This window comes from Pezoporus wallicus, unplaced genomic scaffold, assembly GCF_028554395.1.
Source record: "Pezoporus wallicus isolate ANWC-B61680 ecotype Strahan unplaced genomic scaffold, APGP_CSIRO_Pwel_v1 contig_6597, whole genome shotgun sequence".
Taxonomy (NCBI): domain Eukaryota; kingdom Metazoa; phylum Chordata; class Aves; order Psittaciformes; family Psittacidae; genus Pezoporus; species Pezoporus wallicus.
In genome coordinates, this window is record NW_026635331.1 from 1,206,426 (window position 1) to 1,225,178 (window position 18,753).

The following is an 18,753-nucleotide window of genomic DNA, read 5'->3' on the forward strand; positions in this document are numbered from 1 at the left end:
CATACAGCAGCTGTGCAAAGTACTAAATGTGGGAGTTTCACTAGTGCCAATGCAAAACAGAGTAAAGACATTTATGGCTGCATACCCTACCCTGAAACACCTTCAACACTATATTTCAGGTTCCAAGTTTTCTTAAGTGCAGTTCAAAATTAAAGAACTTAGCACATAATACTTTGCAGCTTTCATTAGTGCTGCATTTGAGGCTAGGTATTTTGGTAAAGTGTTAAAACACAAGCTTTCTAATGATGCAATCTCCTAAACCTCCTAAACAAAGCCAACAAAATCAGCTGCCTGATTTCAGCAATTTCAAAAAGAAAAACACTAGAACTCATGTCTGCAAGTCCTCAGAGACCCTGCCAAATACATTCTGAATTCCGCTTCTCTTCCTTTGAAAAGGTACAATATTTTTAGTTCACATCATTTTGCATTAAGAGCTTCTTTAATCTTCGGAACACACACAGTGCAGGAAACAGCCTTCAAAAGAAAAGCTGCAAAATTAGTCCACAGTTTTGTTTTCAATAATGGTATTCTTTTTAAGCAAAAAGGTATTGCTAATTCCACATATTGTCTCTTTGTTTCACCCATAATTATTAGGCCATAAAATATAAATGGGATGCATTATGCCCCCCACACACACCTAAAATTCTCCATTCTACCACTGATCCCTGCACATTCAAACAAAACACTAGGTTTTATTCCCTCAATCCAAGACAGAAGAATACAATGCAGTGTCAGCAAAAAGAATATATGACAGGAGTTCCAAATATGCAGATATATCCATATATCCAAATGAAAAGTTTGAAAATCTAAATCGTATCTCAGTTTTACCTTTAAAATCAGTAACAGGTGATCAGCTGATTAGGTAAGAAAACTGTCCTGGCTTACATAAATTTGGAGACTGTATTCCAAAAAAGGTTTCAGGGGATCTGCAGAAATCAATCTTCATACAGGGGGATAAAAGAGCAGGGAAACATTTGTCTTTAACCACAACCTTCCTTTTAGTAATTTTTTCCTCTCACTGAGGGAAGATAGGCAAGATCTATATACCAACTATCACTAAATGCTAAATTATCTACATAAGATATCTATTTGCAATACAAAGTTGTTTCTTTCTATAGGAAGTTACAGATGCCTATCAGCAGACATGCAGTCAACTGAGCTGATGGGAAAAAAAAACAGTTTATTTCTATCTTTCTGATCTGTTCATTTCTATCTTCTGGCTATCTATCTCCTACTAGCTACACTAAAGCTAGGCCGATCATATATTGTTTGTCATTTTACCTTATACTTTGTTAGGCTGACAGCACTGTTGTAATCTACTTGAAAAGATCATAATTTTAACCTAGTTCAAATGTTGCTTCCCACCATTTATCAACCACTATAGTCTTCCAAAAGAAAAATTAGAATTAAAAGAACGACAGGCCTACAATATTCAGCAAGTTAGTAAGACATGTCACTTCCTAGAACCTAGCTTTCCTAGTCTGCATAAAAGAACAGTAACAAAGAAAAACTATTTTGAATGTGTGTAGAGGGCAGGCAGTAGAAACCTTAAATAGTTATCTGTTTTTCTCAGTAGTACCAGTGGTCATATCAGTCCTATTTTATGCTGAAACACACACATACCATATTTTAACAACTTTTATGGCTTTATCCTCAGACTCACCACCCTAACCTCACAGTGCCCTAAAAAACAACATGGGAGCTCCAGCCAAGAAGACTCTCTCTAACCAGAGCCAGCTGTCTCCCAAGGGAGGTATGACTTTGCAATGGCATCATACAGCACTACATGAACTAAACCAACCAGCACCCGTCTATCAGTATCACTACTGTCTGCAAGGCCCTTTTAAAGTCTTAAAACTAACATGACTTTAAAAGTAAAGTATCTACTCAAAGGAAAAAAAGAAAAAAAAATAAAGCTGTGAGAGGTGAACTACTGATTTGGAGGCAAATGATGAAAACGTAAATGCTGGTTTGGCTGGAAGGTATTCCCTTCAGCTGAAAAAAAAAGCAAGCAACTACACAGAACAGCTTTGTCTTCCCTTCCTCTGACAGACTTCACAGTCAAGCACATTCCTAAATGATTCATGCAGTTCCCCAGAGCTCAGATGTGACCTTTTTGAAAAAAAAAAAAAAAAAAAAAAGAAATATATATATATATATATTCTTGCATTTTGCTTCCCCCAAGAAGGATAATACAAACACTTAACTGCAAACAGGTATAACCTGGCACACCTACTGAATGATATAGTTCTAGCAATGGATACTGATCCAACCAAAAACCAGCTCTGTGAAAATAAAGTAATCTTTCAGTTGCATGAGCTGCCCCATGTGGTTCGTGGCCAAACAGCCTGTACCACGCAAGGCAGAGAACTGAACAAGAATCAGGCTGTTGCTTTCATCAGCACGGCCACCTTACCATGACTTAAAGAGTTCAAACTGCAACTTCCCTCAGGTTCTGCTTGAGCAGCCTCTGGCCTGACACAGGCTCCTGGGGAAAGGTCACCCTTCTTCTTCATGGCAGCACCAGTGCTGATGCAGCCAAGCACATCACCTTAAGGAACTTACTTTGATCAATACCAACCTCATCAAGCTGTTCCCTGATCAAACTGGCTACCTGGCTGCAAAAATGCCAGCGCCAGCCCAAAACAGAGGACAAGAGTTTGCAGCCACAGGTAATCTTTCTGCAGATGACCACAGATGTGTCATCTTAGTATGACAGTATAGCTGCAGCCTTAGGACAAAATTCATGTATAAAGCACTTCAGACAGTCCTTGCTCATCAAGCTTCCTGGCAAATCCAAATTAATCCGTGAGCTTTTCTCAAATCTCCTACTACACTTTTAAGCACCACTGTCTTAAATTCTTGTCTCCCACATGTGCCCAGGTGACTGCTGCCCTGCCACACTGCCTGCCTTCCACTGATGAACAGGATAACCACACTAGCTACAAGTTTTCCTTGGGCCAGCCAGAAACATGGATTTATCAAACTTACCCACTTCAAAACCAGCACTAGAAAACAAACACCAGAAGATTAAGTCAGTCTTCCAAAAGCTTATTCAAAGGCAACTGCATCATTAATGCTTCAAAGACATCAGCTACACACAAATTACTCTGTCAGTGAGTTCAGACACTATGATGACACTGTGGTTTCAGAGCAGGTGGTCTCCAGCTAAATAACAGTATTTCAGTGACTAGTTACAAATTTATTTACACAGCAGATTCCTTTCTCTAGGCTCCAAGAATGTAAACACCCAAACCTTTTGTAACCTGCCGTTTAAATGAAACAAAACCCCAAAATAAACCTTAGTATAACTCTATTCACACAATAGTAGGCAAACTAGTCTGGAGGAGGTAGCGTGCGGCAACCACTGATCCCATAAAGGGATGAGGGGAGGACACACCAACCCATTTAAAAAAAATACTGCATAATATTAAAAAAGGCAGCATGCTCCATTCTGCAAGAGACAGTATCTGAGTGGCAATAACTGGAACTTTTGCCTCTAGAAGACTTATTTCCTCTCTCTTCCAATATCTATAAAGGATGCAAAAGACAGAGGCAAACAAAGTACAACATAACTGTGACACAAATTTTACTGGTCATTTTTACTGTAACAGCCAAATTACTGCACTGAGACAGCAGCTTGTAGTCTAATATACAAGATTTTCTTCATTTTTTTGATCTTAAAAAGCTTACAGAACTGTTTGGGGACTATATTCCTTAACCTTTTTTGCTTTGCATCATATCCTAGTACCAAACAACTTCAACAGTCTTACCACCTATGCTGACAAAAAGGTTACCACATTGCTGAGAAAACACAGTGATGAGATTTTCTCTCTACTACTCCCCATTCCCCAAACATATGATATCTGGGGTTTATCTGAGTTATAAACGTTAAAGAGATTTTAACAGCATATTTGAGAGATTTGGGGTTCATTTGAGCTCTAAAAAGATTTTCCTAGAAAACTAAGTCAAGTCAGCCACATAGTAAAATACAACCCTGTATTTCTAATTTTAAGTACTTGGAACAAAATTCTTCCACTACATTTCAGACAGCTCTGGAATTCACCACTTTTTATTTTGGCATTAACAGGAAGGAACCCCTCCCTCTTTTCTTAATAGTATTAATTCTGCATTGGCTGTCTTTTCCCCACACAGTGTTCAAGAAAATAACAGAAGTGGTTTTCCTTACAGAAACTCTTTAACACACCTGTGAAGGTACAGCAGAGGCTTCACTTTCACTCTCACAGTTTCAGGAGAGACCATGAGCTCTCCTGCCCCTGCACTTTTCAAGGGAAAAAGATTACTGGGCTTCCCTCAAACTGACAAAAGGGAAGAGTGGAAAAGCAAGGGAGTTAATATTTTATGATGTCAATTAATTTGGATAATTAGAAGTCAAGCAAAACACCAGGGAGAGGAGGGGAGAATCTTTATATGAAGTACATTCCCTACTTAAATATACTGCTCCTGAATGTTCACAAATATCTGATTACCTACAATTTTAATTAAAAAGCCACTACCACTGTTAAGAATGTAATTGCTGAACAAATAAATCTAGGAAATTGTGACTTAGAGCTATTCTATTAAGAAAGAGCAATAAATTGCTTTAACTGTGTCCCATTAATAATGAGTCAATTTCTATATGCAATGGAAGTCTCAGTTCAGCAGAAGCTATTATGTTATCTGGGGAAGGGAATATTCAGCAAGAGATGCAAAACAAAATTACAGGGGGAAGAAATGCAACAAAACTCGTGGAACATGAAAACCACTAAAGGACATAACTGCTTTATACTGACCCGGAAGCTACAGCAATAACAAGTCAAGATCAATGACATATCCTCAATTAGCAGATAGGAATAAAGTTTATATATTTTTAAATAAAGAATAAGACACCCCAAAAAGACTTACAAGCTTCACAGGTTTTTTTTTAACCAAGTAGATGATGGTATCTCCCTAAATTCACCCAAAGTGAAAAAAGAATAGAAGAAAGAGCAAAGTGATACTTTAGAACTGCAACTTGAATCCAAGGCCAAAGGATGACACAGAAGACAATAAAGCTCTCCTCACATACCCATTTCAGTTTAGATTAGGACCTGTGTATTTGCAAGCACAAATTGCAAATGGCTTCTTCCTTGACTTATTCCATGGTGACCATATGACTGCTGATTTTTTGATTGCATAATTCTATGCTATTACAACCTGTGACACAGACACCATGTGTGGAAATTCAAAATCTACTAATGCCTTCCCATGCAGACAGGCAATTTGGGAACTTTAACACTTAAGTTAAAATTCCTATTCTTGAATATCCATCATTACACTACCTAATTTCACTAATACGCAACTTTTCACTAGCTGGAAAGACAGAGTAAAAAAAAAAATCCTAGAAAATAAATCTTATTTCACAAGTTATTAATTGGGCAATAGAGGCATATATATAACTGTATTTCTGTGTACAATTATCTACTCTATAATAAATGACACCCTACTCTTTTCAGCTACAAGGGATAGTGGGCAAATATTCTTTTTAACAACCTTAGTTTGAAGAAGCTGGAACTGACAAGTAGCCCAGCTACATCAAATCCACAAAAGTTACATGGTTTTCAGATTAAACACCACATGCAATGATAAAAAGTTGACAGCAGTAAAGAAAGTAAGACTGTCACAGTTACATACAAAATACAAAATTCAGGAGTTGGTTTCCTAAGATACACTTCTTCAGTAGAGAATTATTTGGGTAAAGAACCTATGACTTCTGTATTAAGAGACAATTATTACAAAACAGGTACACCTGAATTAAGTGCATGGGTTTGTATTAAACATGAAACATAACTATGTTTTTTTACCAGAGGCAGTCAAGGTCTGAGTGTTTCTGTGATAAAAAATGAAGGTGCACAGTAGTACAAGGCAAGCTCCTTGGCACAGAAACTGAGCTTGCTTCAGTGAATGGTTGTTAACAGCCTCTTTTCCATCCCTAGTAAAATCACACCTGATTGCCCAGCCTGGAAAAGCTGCCTAACATCTAACTGAAGGATTTTCACCTACATTTTAATCAGACTTATACACTTTGAAGGATTCTCAGGTTCTAAAAGATCCTCTGAGCAAGAATAAACAGGGAAAACAGCCCGAAGCAGAGAAACAGAACTTAGGAGACCAACAAACCCAAGGCACAAAAAAAAAAACACAACACAACCACCCTAAAAAGGCTAAAAAAAGAAAGAACATCCCTCTGGGGTTCAGCTTGCAAAGCTCTGCTTTGGTGGTTATACACAGGCTGTTCCTTGGTTACACTTGCATTATTTGCTTTCCTCTCATCTTGTCACAGAGGCAAAGCAGAATACCTAGAGCTTGGCCAGGGCTCTGAGTAAGTTCCTCTCATCAATATGGGTACTAGTGAGCTTTTGACACATGTTTGCAGCACGCAGTGACGCAGCAGTAAAGTTTCACAGCCTGTGGAGAAGGCTTCACACAGTAAGCACAGTCTGAGGAAGATGCCTTCCAAGTGAAAATCCCAGATAGCACTGGAGCAGTTACCAATGTGTACTAGTGACACACGGCCAGAACATCACAGGTACTTGAGAAAAAATACACCCATACAAACAGAGTGACTACATAACGGTACAATTAACTCAGCCAAAAATAAATTTTAATAGCACCCTAATGAACTACCTTCCTCCTCCTCCTTACTGCAACACTCCTTTACAGTTCCATTTCAGCACTGCAGACTTGCAGTTATTTTGATCTTAACTTTATCTGCATGCATTAAGAGATATGAATCTCTTAAGATATACATATTTCAGAATGAATGCTCCCTTTTGCATGAAATAATCAGGAATATTAGATAACTTACAACACATTTCTCTAGAATGTGAGGCAAAAGCATTTTTCTTAGAAAGGCAGTTCAAGGACATGCTTCTATAAGTCTACTTCAAGACTGCAGACTCTGTGGAAAGAGCCAACGGAGAGTAACAACTGGACTACAATACCACAAAAAGAAGGAACATTTGGGGACAGAGAAAGAAAGTACCAAATATATGCTAATGATTTTAAAGGTGATAAGAGAAGCATCAGGGTTGATTTTAGAGCTGAAATAATGAGCATGTCTAGCCTGGGAAGAGTAGAGTTGGCAGGAACAGGAAGAAGGATATGCGAAGGACTGCAGAAAGAGCATCCTGTGCAGAAGCTACTGGCTGATCTAGAAGGGTAATAGAGAGGTAAAGAAGGGAACATGTTCAAATCTCAGGGTTCAGTCCTGCAAGGAGTCAGTTTTATGATCCTACCACAGCTTCTTCCAGCTCTTGAACAAACCCAGGAAAGGTGGCTGCTCTGTGAATCAGCAGCTCTTCTTGCAGCTGGTGGGGAGGAATACGTTCTGCAATTGAACATAACAGCCTTAAAACTGTTATTTCAAATAGAATATCAATGGCTTTAGGACTTTTTTCCTCTTGTTTTTGAATTTTCAGACATTAGTCTAAACTATTTTGTTCACCTTGCTTCAAGGCAGAAAAGCAACTTGCGCGGGAGTTAGACAAAGAGGTTTAAGAAACTTCAATTCTGCTGGTAAATAGCTGTTTGCCTTATCCTGAGAACATCTTAAAAACTGCAGACTGCAAGTACACACACACATGCACGCACACAAACAGTATTTTACAAAAGCGTTCCAGTTAATTTACCCAGCATAGGCTGTTGTAGTCCCAGCATACACACCAATTCACCTTACAAGTCAGGCAAAAAAAAAAAAAAAAAACAACGTATCCATAAATGACTTGAAAACTGATTTCTTCCTTAATTTCCTCAAGGCATTCAGACAATTAGGAGTATGTTAGTTGGAGGACAAGCACAGTGCCAAGATTCTCTGGTTCCTTCTCAGACTTAACTGTCTCCTTCCCTTCCCTGCAAACAGATTTTTAAAATAAAATTTAAAAAGAAAAAAGGAAGACTGAAATTTTGCATTTTGTTTGGAATGCCACTAAATTGGCATTTTCTTTGTACATTCTAGGTAAATATGACCAAAGTTTTAACTTCTGCTCACCATTTCTATTTGATTTTAAAATGTTATTCCTCCCCAGTCCAAGCAAGTCCAAACTGACCCAGAAGACTCCTTTATTAAGCCATTTACTGTTTACTTTCTTCCCCAAAAAAAATGTTTGCTAAATTTAATTAGTCTATGGATATGTCAAATAGCTTCTCCTGCTCTACCAAAATACAAAGATTCAACTTTTCTTCTGCTCAAGGAAAATAGTATAACATTAACCTAAAATTTCTGCTTAGGGAGATGCATAAGCAACTCCCTTGCCATTAGCACAAGTGTCAAGACCAGTCACATCAGACTATTTCTGCAGGTGAATGGAAGAGGTGTGAAGGCTAGAGGGGTAGCAGGTGAAGGAGGGGTATTGTTATTATTGCCTGGGTATTTTTGGTGCTGCTGCTTTTGAAATGTGCAAGAACGAAAGACTGTTCCTATGTTACTTTTCAAGCACAAAAAATTACCAAGGGTCAGAAACTTGTCAGATATAACATCATCTGTTTTAAAGGCCTGAGGTCCTATAAAACATTTCTCTTGACGTGGAAATGAAAGGCTTAGGGCAACTCTTTTTGTAAGTGTCACAGTGGCATTTCAACTTAATTGGATTTAATCCTCAGAAGAAACTGTAACAAAAAGTTACTCCTTGTAAAGCTTGTATAGATAATACAAAGAGACAAACTGATTACAACCAGTCACTTACTGGTTACCTACTTACAGACACCAGTCAGGCAGTGGAACCCAAAAAGCACACACTGGACACAGGATTAGTCCAACCACATTAAAAAACAAACCAAAAGAGACCTCTGAGTTACCTACTATTACATACAGCATCAGAATAAAATCCTTTTCATAATATGTATTATTGAGCTCAAACCTAAAAGCAGCTAGATAGCTTTGTCTCAATATCCCCAAAGGAATGTCGTTCCAGCACCTGACTGGTTGAACGGCAAGAACCTTCAGTAATTTTCAGCCTACATATCTTAATGTCCAAATTATCCACATTATTATGCCAACACTGACCTTTAAGTTACATTTATATTCTCTTCTTTCCCTTACAGAAGTGTCAAAGCAAACCAAGCTTTGGGTTTGTTTTTTTTTAATCATTCCCCTGTAGGGAATGCTTTCCAGTCCTCATAACCCTCCCCTGAACCCATTTCTGAAGAAAATATACAGGACTGAAAACATAAATACTCAAGATACACACAGTATGTGTTAAAACTATAGTATTCCAAACCAGCCCCACCTGTTCTTGGTCCCACCTTTTATTTTCAAATTTAAAAATTGTTTGAGGTCTCAACCACAATATCTTGGCCCTACCTACCATTATCAGAGACACTGGTATGCATGAAGGTACTCTCTTCACAGTGTGTCTAAGTAATTTCAATTTTTACTCCATCACAATTACCTGTTTCCAGATCCAGCACTGCATCTAATACAGGAATCTACCAATGCCATAGCAGTCTCTTACCACCTTTCACTAAACTGGCATAGGGCTCTATTTCACTTACACTGTCTCTAAATTATTAGAGCAAAATATCATGTATTATAATGTTTTTCAATAACCCCTGTTTCTGGCTTTCTTGAAAACACTGCATCCTTCAATATCCATGTTCTGTCATGACTCTTATGCTACTATCTTATAGTTGTGATATCCAACTTAACATGCTGCAGTTCCAATTTTTTTATACCCCAAGTTCCTGATAATTGCACAGAAGTGTTTCAGCTTTGTACTTCACCTAAGAAAATCTTAGTTTCATTCAAAGCTGGCACAGCCATAACTACTAGCTATTCTCAGAAATATTTATTACACTTAACTTTAATTAGCCACTGTTTTGTATAGTTACATCACTTTTTCTGTTGTGCTACGCTGGGTTTCCTACCCCTTTTCATGTATACTTTAAAGGAAAAAAAAAAAATAGGCATCATGCAGATTATCACATTTCTCAGTTTTAAATTCTTCAGCAACAGCATATATTCTCAATGTCAGCAAGCTGTTTCTGCAAATTATAGTTTCAGTTCATCTTTTAAGACTCTTCTTCCAGTAGGCACATTTTTCATGGCTAAAATTTCCAAATCCTGTCTGTAGGACCAGGTCTTCCTTCCACCCTGCCCTTAAGTAAAACAGGTTATTACCTTCACTGCCATGGGTTACCTGGAGCTTCTAGTGACTCATTTTCTAACCATTAACAAGGAGGTGGGGTTGGGGATAGGCATTCTCACAGGAAAATACAGGGCAGATTTATTTCTAAATATTCTCTCTTTCTAAAAGCTACTAAACATACTCCTCTAGTATTAAAAATCCCAGTACCCTAACTGAAGTTAGAAAACATTCAAACTGAAATGGGCTTATGAATGTCTTTTCATACACAAAAAAATGTATGAAACACCTTAGTTCTATATTCATAGCAAAACTTAGAACTGCAATGGTACTAACATAATAAGAAAGCTCCAAATCTCAAACAGTGGCTTGTCGGTTTTCTTAAGCAACAATAAAGAAAACCATGACAGTGCATGAAAGCAGCAGTCATAAATCTGTCCCTCTGCACTCCCCACATGTAAAATGAAGTCAGAAGCAATTCAGATAAAGAAACAATAGAAAACACTATCTCTGTCACTAGGAGATACTGATAGAAAAACAAGCTCTACTTACTAAAAGAGAATGCAAAATTTAAAAATGTGCAGAATATAAGCAGAAAAGACAAAAAGTTGCAGTTTCTCACTGCATAGAACAGGAAAAGCTAATATAACAATTCTGTTCTACATCCTTAAGACAGGTTTCTAACTAGTCCATTTAAAACACTTAAAATTCTTTGAGATTATATTATTTACAAGAAGCTTTGCTTAAGTTCATAAAGTTATCATGGAACACTAATTTATTGGGCCTATTTATGAAATTATAGTACTTTCTCTTATGAAAAGCACAGCAAACTTTTTTAGCATGTATTTTCTGAAGATACTTGGTCTTTGAGTCTTTATTAGGAAGAACAGATGTTATTCACACATACTTGAAGTAAATATGAATATTTTTCCCCATTTTGCATGCCCCTCTCAATCTCAGTAACATGGTTGCTAATAACAGTATATGGCTTTTAAAGAAAAACTGCACTTGGAGTCACTGTGAAAGAACAAACAGAGCAGTAGCTGGTATTTTCTTCTCTCTACTATTGTGTGATTTATGGAGGGGGGCAAGTAAACAAGAGGTTGCACATAATCGTAACAGTACAAGTTTGTTTTTACAAACCATTGGTTTCCTATACAGAGGAGATGCAAACAGTAACGCTAGCGAAACACTACATGGATTCAATAACAAAAGTATTTTGGTACTTAATCCAATGTTTATGGACATTTGAGTTAAACCCCATATTCCTGTACGAAAGCTAATTATATGCAGATAATTTTACCAAAAAGCTCTGAGCCAGGTTATTTAAAATACAGAGCCCGCTCTTGGGCTCCAGGCTATGTCACAGCAGCTTAAATCCCTAAAACCAAAGCTACAACTGCATCTTTTGAAGTACTAAAGATGACAATGACCATTATCTCCAGTTCATGCCATCTAAGAGCTATTCATCTATTCCTAGAACAGAATCTCACCCATTTTACAGAAAGGAAAAAGAAAAGCCAGTCCTTTTCAGAAATTTTAAATGCAACTTCACACAGCAATACAGAAATGCAGTAACTGTGTGAACACACTTGGGCAAACACAAGAGGGAACATCTGCTGGAAGGGCACCACATAAATTCTCCCAGGGCATTCACAGCCATCAACTCACTCCTTCAAGCAAGTCTGGCCCTACTGCAAGCATTAACCTAACCCTATTTCTTGTTTACTCAGCCTCATTTTACTAGCAGGTATTTAATTTCAGGAACAATACAAGTCACACGTATTTCACCTGGACAAAGTCTGAATAACTTGCCTAGAGTATATAATCAGACAAGTCTAGTAAAACAAGAAAAGCTGCTTTGATGCATACTAGACTTTTAAAACTAAAATAATAATTCTACTGTAACTAATTTAGATTTGGTTTCCAAAATATTTTTCCAGCAACTGGCTATATTTGTAATACACAGATGAGCAAATTTATGGTCTGTCTTTGACTACTGACTCTCTCTTCTTTATTATCAATTCCTAATCTAGTCGCAATTTTAGGATTCCTTTGAAGACAGCAAACTTATCAACCTGTATTTCACAAAAACCGTAAAAAGATGGAAGTTTCTCCCAAGTATTATGCTCAAACGGCTACCAGTTCTTTATCCAGAACTGTTATGTACTCAGATGGAATTCACTGATGCAGATACAAGACATTTAAATGATAGCTAGTAAATAAACTGCATGCACGAATTGATGGGGTTAAAGAAAAAAAATTATTTACTGAAAAACCTAAAATAGGATTGATCACATAAAGGATTAGGAGGATATAGTAGCACACGTTATACCTAAATTAATCCATCTGGGATTAAGAGACCAACTCACTGATAGGACTTCTGGGTAGTATTAGATGAATGACTCAAAAATCATTTCGGATTTACCCTGGGATTAGACAGCAGGTAACTCTCAGTATGACAGACTGCATCTCTATTTTTGTGTCCAAACACAATAGGAACCAACTTGTACCAATATACAACCACTTATTGTGAATTTTATAAATTTTAAAACACAGTGAACAACCTATTCAACTGCAAATGGCCCCTGTGTCCAAGGAAGAAATTCTGGAGTCTAGATGTGTATCCTTAAATGGAAACTGATGAGGATTACTGATAAAACCTTTAGACTTCTACCACAGCCTATACAGAATAAGAGAATGGTATGTCCTCAGAGGACAGAAAATACTAAGGCATCAAGTTCTGCTACTGAAGAAGAGAAGAAAAACACACGTGAGTCCCAAAATAAAAGGATAAGGAAAGGTATTAATCTCGTGTTCTCACAAGGACACAAACCAAAGAGCTCCTAGAAAAAATAAAAACAAGCATAGCATGGGTTTATTTACAAATGAAGTACAAATCCATACTTTCTAACTTACAAGATTCATCAATAAATAAGGCATAGATAGCTCCATATTTCCTTCACAGCAGATCTCTGCAGGTGCAGATAGGACAAAAATCTGCATATTGTGGGATTTACTGTTGCTAGGCATTATTTTGTGTAGAATAACAGGGATCAGAGGAAGCATGGGAGAAGCATGGGGAAGCAAGGGGGCAGCACAAAACCAGCAGACACTGTGTGACCAGAAATATATCTAACATGATGCCGCAATGGACACCCACAGTTATTTTCAAAGGATTTGTATTGATGAGGAATTAACACTATTAATCTTTTTAGAGCTAGCTTCAATTTAATCAGCAGATTTTTCATGCAATTGGAGACCACACTGATGCAGACAGCACATATTTGCCACAGCTTTCTTTGGGCTGCTATATAATACAAAGCCTATATTCCAACGCTGATTAATCCAACAGCTTTTAGGTAACTTTCAAAGCTCCCTCTTTATGAGCCAGGACCAGGCTGAGCATAGAGACAAAAAGAACACTGTTGTGACTCAACAGATAATAATCAAGAATTACTTTTAAAATAAAAACTATTACACACAATGACCCTACCTGAACTTCATGTGTCAAGACACTGGCTTCAAGAAACTAGCATTGATTGCTTTTGCTTTTTCCCCTCCTCCTTGCAACTTTTTATCTTCGACAAAGCTTACTCTCTCCCTCTCATACTCTACTGACTTTAGCTGTAACAGCATTAAATTGTAGTGCTCCTCGTCACCACTCCTCCCTACTTGCAGAAGGCACCACCCCCACAGCAAAGGGGACAAAAATAAAGATATGCCCATCCTCAGCATCTGCTCTTCAAAACAAATGAGCACTGCTATCAACACAAACTCACCTGGCTGAGACCAGTGACAGCCAAGAGCCAAAACATTTGCTTCTGCTGTCCAGCACTACTTCCCCAGCCCCTTCAGCGAGATACAGCAGATCTCATCATCTGCTTTCTACTCTTATACCCCATTCCCCTATACTAAGCTAGGATCCAGGGATCTCGGGATGTTCAGTAATAAAACTCTGGTTTAATGCCTGAATGTTTCTTTTAAACATGGATGAATCATAACCCCTGAAGGTTATGGTTTTCCAGACTTGCAAGACCACTCCTGATGTCATAGCATATCTGATAACCACTATTAATAAGAAAACAATCAAGCAGATAAATGCAAATGAACAATTTCCTAAGATCTGAAAGGACTCAGTGCTGTATCTAGAGGATGGCACAGTTTTATTTCTTGGCCTAAAATTTAAGAAAAGAATTCAGAAACAAGCAAACAAAAATTCAAGTATCTCTCTGCCCACCTGGAGTACTGATTATCCAGAGAGCTGCTGTTTTCTCCTGCCAATCTTCTCCACTCATGTTCCTTTTATGAGAGCACATAATCTGCCCCACTGAGTCTGATTACAGACTAGACATGGCTAACTATAGACTGGTGTAATTCTGTTTGCAATAAAATCATTCCTCAGCAGAGGTCTTTACAAGGTGGCTCTATGCTACTCAAAACCTTGGTAGACAAAGCAGGCCCTGAAAAATCACAGATAGATGCTTGTTAGTGGTGTGATCCTGCAAATGCTTTGGCTTTTCAGCGACTGGTCACTTGATCAATGACTGTACAACTTCAACTCACTTCTGTTTCTCTTCTACCATAGTTCTCTACCATACACATTTTGGTTAACTAGAAAAAGAAAGAAAAAACCTTCAATCCTCACTCAGTCTTTGCAGTCAATCAGCCAACACATGGTATATTTGTGGAGCAAATGTTTCAGACATGTTAAAAAGGTCGATGACACACTTCACGAGTTGTGAAACAGTGACCTCTGCTTAGTCACAAGACTGTCATTTCACAGACACAAGATTCTGGTTCTGCAGATTGAGCCTTGGAAGAATCACCAAGTTCCTGGACAGAGATTATAGGCCTGACAGTTTGATTTATTCATTTTCTTTAAGAGTTGCAAAGACATTAGATGTGTCTGAATGCTCGTGCCTTCCAGAGGAAAAGTAATTTTCTATTTCCAGGATGAAAGTGGCACTATAAGTAGTATGTTCTCTCACTTTGATGAAGAAATTCATTTCTGTACAGACTGCCCTGACGGGAAGGATAAGAAGAATGGAATAGCTAACTAAGCAACGCTTCTGGTCAGGAGACACGCAAAACCAGCAATTTATTGTTCTGCTCCTTACATTCTACCACTCCTACCAACACAAATCAAGCTCAGCTGAATGGGTAATGGAGCAGAAAGCAACAACTGATCATCTTGCTGAAATTTTCTTCAGGAAAAAAAAAATAAAAGCTTATATCTAAGTCGTACTGACAGAGAACACAAAAAAAACCCACACCTGTGAGAATCAGAAAACATTATTAAAAGAATCCATCTAAAGAAAAAGTGGAAGTTTAGCTTTGAGAATATTTTCTAGTTAAATTCACATTCTCAACAGAATATTATGCTGAGGTGAGCTATGATTTCACTTACATTAGAAAAAATAATTAAAACTAAGATTGTGAGTTAAATATTCTTCCACCGCTGCAGCAACTTACTTACTGACTCCCCAGTAAGTAAGGAGATCAAAAATACATACACAGAATGAAAGTAGTCCAAGATCGTTCATGGACTCATCACTGTGCCAAGGCATAAAGGACTTCTGGATACCTACAGCTCAAATAAAAAGGTAAAACAGTGATACCTTCATAGTGCCACAGCACTCTCTGACAGTGGGATGAACATACGCATACAGTTGGTATTAAGAACCTAAGCAACAAAGACCTGCCTTTCATTAAGGCCATTAATTATGGCATCCTGGTCAAAGTCTGACTAACTCTAAGAAACATACCTAGAATTTCCTATGCAGTTGCAAAGAGATACTGTTTTTCCCTTTGTCCGTAACAGTGGCTATTTAATTCTGTTAAATGCCTGCTGCATTTCACCCCTACATGGTAAAGATAAATAAACAAATAAAAATCCAGCAAAAAAAAGCCTGACACCTACTAATGTATATATATTTCACGTATCTGGTTGCACAGAGTTTGAAACCATTTCAAAAAGAAGAGGAAAAAAGGAGAGTTGTATCTAAATTAAGTATTTCACTTCTCTACTCTGGGCTAATCCTTAGAAGAAGCCATAATGTGGCTGGTAGTAAACAAAACCCTCATCTCCTCAGTCACAAAATGGTCTTAAATCTCCTTTCACCCCAGGGAGAGAGGTGCTGGAAGCCAATCTGAGCATGAGAAAAGCAATTTACCCAAAGCACCTTATGCTTGGACTAATCTGAACAGCACAGATACTGTAAGGCATCAGCTCAAAACTGACATAAATTAGAACAATCCCAACTGATCCTGAAGAGAGAAAAGTAACAGATTAATCTTCTGCTGTCCCAGAATCCAGTACTGTACTTCAGATCTTGCACTCTGGAGATGATCATCAGTGTGGGGCATCTATCTAGTTAACAGAAAAGGAGCCCCGAAGACAAAGCATATCTCAGGTTTCTCAGTAGCGCTGCTCTGCCTCCAGCAGTACTGCACTTGTCACAGAAGACAGCGGTGTCACCGGCTGCCACGTATCACAGGTGAAGGACATTTAATACATCTGAATGTATATATCAGCAGCATTAATGACATTTACTCTAAATCAGAGCATTTAAAACACAAAAGTAGAGAAAGGGTAGTTTAGCTCCTAATAACTACATTGTAGTAACCGTATCTTACTACAACTCTTTGCCATACCCAGCAAGAGCCAAGGGTGTCTCCTTTAGGTCTGATATTGTCTGGCAGTTTGCTGGTTTTCTTACTTGGCAGGCCTCACTCAAGACATTTTAATGAATGCTTTGTTCATCTCTTGTTTGAATTTATAGGTCTTCAGGTTAAGTGAAAGGCTAAGTACAGATTCTAGTATGCAGTCCATGTCTATTTAAATGCATGTCAAAATTTTGAAATGCTACTGTACCAAAATGGTTCCATCAAATCCCTTATCCATAAGAAAGGAAATAAAAGGAGGCCTAGCTTGAGGTCAAATTTTACAGTCATTAAATGAGCACAGCTCCCACTGACAGCTGCTTTCTCTCCCATTTTATTTAATTTACATGGATGCAGATGAAACAATCAATAGATTTGACTGGTAATTTGCATATTAAAACTAAAGGAAGAAAACCACAGTAAGAAGTGGTTAAAAAAATACAACAGTAAGTTTAGAGCCTAGGCGTATTGGCCCAGAAAAGTATAATTTGCCTCTTTTTACGTCATCGGGGACTCAACTGTGTGGTACTAGTTCTGCCCCCTTCCTTTCTTGGATCTGCTAAATTATGCTGCAAGGAATGAAGAGTACCAGTTCACCAGCAGCTACTGACAGATAAACACAGATTCCAACTCAGCACTGCACTTGGTATTAATTTATTTTTTATTGTTGTTTTTGTTACCATATTAAGTATTTCAGTTACTGCATTCAGGTCATCCAGTCCAATAAATGCATTGCTGTCCTGTACCAACCAATGACAGAATACTCCTATCACTCTTTCATTTCATAAGGGAGAACTCAATACTACCTGGCAAGGATTTGCATGCTCTTCTGTCTGTGTTTTCCTGTCAGTGGTAAGAAGTGACAAAAAAAGAGAAACTTACAAAGAAGAACTTGTTATGACCTTCTCAGAGCACTGGGCTACTAAACCCAGACTAGGTAGATCCTGTACAATCCACCTTCCCGTACAGTCCACCTGGAGTGGGAGGAAACACAGCAACCAACCTTCATTTAACAAGATACGGACTTTAGCAAAAAAAAGTACTAGTGACTACCACGAGATTCTCTCTCATTTAATGTCTATCTATAACATACATTTCCAAGTCTTCTGATAACTCCCTGGTGAGCAAATTTTCATCTGTCCACAGAATAAAGCTTTTTTTCCATCTAACTAAATTTTACTATTACCCAAGTAGCTTGCAACCAGTCATTCTGCTCCAGTAGGATAAGAAATTGGTCTCATTTTTACAGATTAAGATTGCTTAATTAAGATTACTTATTCCTGTGATACATCAGAAAATTACAATCACTCCCCATTCTCTTCAAATTGAAAAGGGTGACTAGATTTATTTTTTTTAATTAGCATTTTGATTATGGCTTGCTGTCCTGGGTTCAGCAGTAGCAGTCATTTTTCTCCTTCTTGGTAGCTGGTGCAGTGCTGTGTTTTGACTTTCAACCTGATGTCTTGGTCTGGCCAAGGACTTTGTGAGCCTCATGCTCTGACAGGGAGGAGGGGAAGCCAGGAGGAAGCAGAGACAGGACACCTGACCCAAACTGACCAAAGAAGTATTCTATACCACAGCATGTCATGCCCAGGATGTAACTGGGAGTGACCCAGAAGGGCTGGGACTGCAGGGTTGGAGGAGGTATTGGTCAGAGCTTGGTCGGGCTGGGGGGGTGAGTTATCGGTCGGCTGGTGGTGAGATGTTGTATTCTCTTCCCTTGCTATTTCCTTTATCGTTATTATTACTGGTGGTAGCAGTAGTGATTTGTGTTATACCTTAGTTACTGAACTGTTCTTATCTCAACCTGGGGGAGTTGCATTCTTTTTGATTCTCCTCTCCATCCCTCCGGGGGTAGGGGGAGGGAAAGAAGGGGGGGAGTGAGTGAACGAGTTGCCGGACTGGGTTTAAACCATGACACTTGCACAAGGTTTTTGATAGGCACGAGGCAATTTATTTGTATGCT

At 38.1% G+C, this 18,753-nt stretch overlaps 1 protein-coding gene across 3 annotated transcripts in view; it reads right to left on the reverse strand.

The window, feature by feature from the left end:
* INPP4B (inositol polyphosphate-4-phosphatase type II B) overlaps window positions 1-18,753 on the reverse strand; it is a 311,298-nt gene that overhangs the window by 275,731 nt on the left and 16,814 nt on the right. Inside the window, exon 1 of one of the 3 annotated variants that reach the window (XM_057419360.1) lies at window positions 13,696-13,720. The exons of the other annotated variants lie outside the window; for them this stretch is intronic. The gene's annotated coding sequence lies outside the window, so the exon portion shown is untranslated. Of the gene's footprint in view, window positions 1-13,695; window positions 13,721-18,753 lie in introns of those variants that run through there. 3 annotated transcript variants of the gene reach the window in all.